Source organism: Scomber scombrus, chromosome 16 (assembly GCF_963691925.1).
Source record: "Scomber scombrus chromosome 16, fScoSco1.1, whole genome shotgun sequence".
NCBI lineage: Eukaryota > Metazoa > Chordata > Actinopteri > Scombriformes > Scombridae > Scomber > Scomber scombrus.
This window is the reverse complement of record NC_084985.1, coordinates 27,332,668-27,335,887: the sequence shown is the minus strand read 5'-3', so window position 1 is coordinate 27,335,887 and position 3,220 is coordinate 27,332,668.

The window sequence follows — 3,220 nt, the reverse complement described above, 5'->3', positions numbered from 1 at the left end:
CCTTAATAATAATAGACTGTCACATCCTGAAGCAGTACAATTTGTTCAGCTTCCAAAATTTTAAATGCTTGCAAAACCTAGCACTGGACTGTTTCATGCAAATGTATCAGCAGGTAAAGTAGTAGGATCAGCAGGGCCACAGCAAACAGCAACTGTAAACTGCACGTCGTAAAACCTCCTTGTGGCAGTTTCGCCATAAAAGGATAAAACTGATGAAAGATGTTAAGATTTTTTTTTTTTTTTAAATGTGAAAGTTTGGCTGTAACCAAATCAGAGATGTGAGCATTTTTAATGAATTATTTTATAATGAATTAAGACCATGTGTTATAGTATGTAAGATGGTTTAAATATTTTATTTTCCTTTTTATCATTATTGGCTTTGTATGTAATATTGACATCATGTCTTTTAAAAGTCTAACTAGGGACAGGAGATGTGAACTAGCTATAATCTCTATATGCAGAACATCAGTTACTGCAGCTCGTTTGTAACAAGCTGAAGTTGTACTATGTTCATTTACATTGTCTCTAACAAATCAATTAAAAAAAAAATCGGGTTCAGAGATAAAGTTAGTTTAATTTAACAATGGTGTGCAAAAACAAACAACAGCTACATTATTTCATGTGATTCTATTCATTTAAAAACAATCTGCGACCATGTTTATTGCACATTTACTATATTGTGTTCAGTAGACCACAAATACAGGCCTGTAGTTTCATTTAAAAAAACATCATTTCAATTCAATCACAATACTGAGATGTTCATTGAATAAAAATCACAATACTTTCCAAAGTGTTCCCTCATGAACACTCTGACTGAAAATGATTGAATCACTTCTTTAAAAACCCACTTCAGCGTGTCTTGGTTCCACAGGGGGACCACAGGGGTTCTGTGAGTAATGGCTGGAAAACAGGTTGACAGATAGTTAGGCCCAGCTATTACACAATGGCCATTAATGCGTTTGTTTGTGTGATCCCCCAGAGGTTACTCTGATGTTGTGGATAGTAACCCAGTTAAATCCTCTTTTTGGGGTGTACCAGCAGACAGCCTGAAGTGGGACTTTTTAAGGGCTAAAAGCAGGGGCCCCCCCCTCCTGCAGGCCCCCCCCCAATCTGGTTACCGGCTCTAAGCCAATGAAGCGGAAGACAATGGAGAGCTAGGGATGAGGCTAAAGTCTGGTTGCAGTCAGGGACTCCGCCTGGCTGAACTCATTTCAGGGATGATTTGCTTTGACTGATATGAGCTGCTTGGATTACTGTTGAGTCTCTTTGTTCCTGATTGGGGAAGGGGTCAAAACAAGCTCCTGAGAGCTTAGCAGTTCCACGTAATGTGCCCTCTGACAGATTTGAATTTTAACACCAGTGCTGTTGCTCATATCTGTGCCAGGCACACTATTTCATGGCTCTGCTTGACTTCAGAGGAGGCGCACAGATAGATCTGCTTCCTTTAACTCAACAAGGAAAATCCCTGTTGTGGATGCACATTTCTTCCCAGCAGACAAATGAGATGAGCTACTTTACATGAAGCTTGCTGTGAGTGTGTTAGTGGCTCCACTGACTGCTTATTTTTCTTTTTTGACAGGAACAAATTAACCTTTTAATCCTGCGTATGTCTCTTCACCGTTTTAGCGTAGACTTAATCTCTGAACCTCTTCTCCCTGGAGACTTGACAAAATACTGTTTCACAACTTCTAAATGTGAAAATAGATTTTCTTGATGGTGGCAGCCAACAATGGTAAACATTTAATTACATTATGGCTTGTTTTGTTCTTTGCTCTCCCTCATTGCCACCTTGTTTCTCCATCCTACTGCCTGTGATAACATTTGCATATTTAAATTGGATGTGCTTGGCTTGGTACCCCAACACCCCCCCTCCAACCATCGTGCACTCGTCACCCGCACCCTCTCCCCTCCCCATCCCCATCCCCATCCCCCTCCAGTTTAATGCTAAAGAGCTACAGGACAACACGGTGCAAACACAACGATTACACACCTACTGCCCCTTTTTAACAAGTATATATAAACCGTTATTATTAGTCTCAACCTCGACCAGCCAAAGAATTACATCATAACAAAATGTAAAATATTGATATGAATAAACATATTAATGATTTAGCTCATTTTAACACCATATTATTAGAATTTTGGCCATTTTTCTTGCCGCTGAACTAACTGTAAACAAAGCATTGACATGTTATCATCTTATATACAGGGCTGTGACCGTTGGCCCGTCTCCATAGCAGGAACCAACCCGAAGGACAATCTCCTCGAACTTTTAAGGGGGAAAAAGAGTCCTTGCCTTGGGGTATGTACCCCAAAAAATTCCTCATGGGGCTTGAGGTTGACTCAGTGCTGATTGGGTATACTCAAAGTGGGATGTGACGTCAACAGAAAGCCCAGAAATAAGTGTTTACACGACAATCAAAACTGTTGCAGAATGATTAGGTCACCTCCAGAGTCCGGTGGGTCCTATCAGGGTCCTACTCTGCTATGGAGACACAACGGCTGAGAGGACAGAGTGAGAGGACGTTCCTGTTTAGTCCCCTACTCCTAAATTTTACTCAGAACCTCCTTAATGGAAACAGGACTTTAGAATCTGGTCCCTCCAGCGTAAATGTAGATAGAGGATATGAGTTCCTCAAAAGGTTCTTAGTAACCTGAAGGAATGAAAACAAGTCAAAGATTCACTCTGTTTCATTCTGGTTTGCGCTCTACCAACTCCTGAGAAACAAATATCTGTCTCATAGCTACAAAATGCTCCACTATGTTCACCAGCTGGTCTATATGTGTCTGTGCTGAGCAGGTCAGCGGTGAGACTGACCCAAAACAGTAAGGTTATGAGAATGCCAAGCATGCCTATAAAAGTCTGTCTGTTCCATGGCCTTTGTTGCTACGGTTCTTCCCGGTGTTGTTTGCATTGTCTATTCTCACATAAGTTGGCATTTCAAGCGAAGAACAAGAAAAAGTGGTGAAATCCTACTACTATAGTTTGATTCATGGCTTGTTGACGTGGCTCCCCAAGCTGCCAGATGTCGACCATGACACAGGTTTCAGAAGCTAACCAATGAGAGGAAAGTTAACTCTTCGGGAAGTGGGCCTTAAAGAGACGGGAGCTAAAACAGCCTATTTCAGACAGAGGTTGAACTGAAGGGCTGAGACCTGAATAAGATACATTTTTGCATGATTTAACTCTAAACATGACAATGGAGTCTGTGATTAAAAA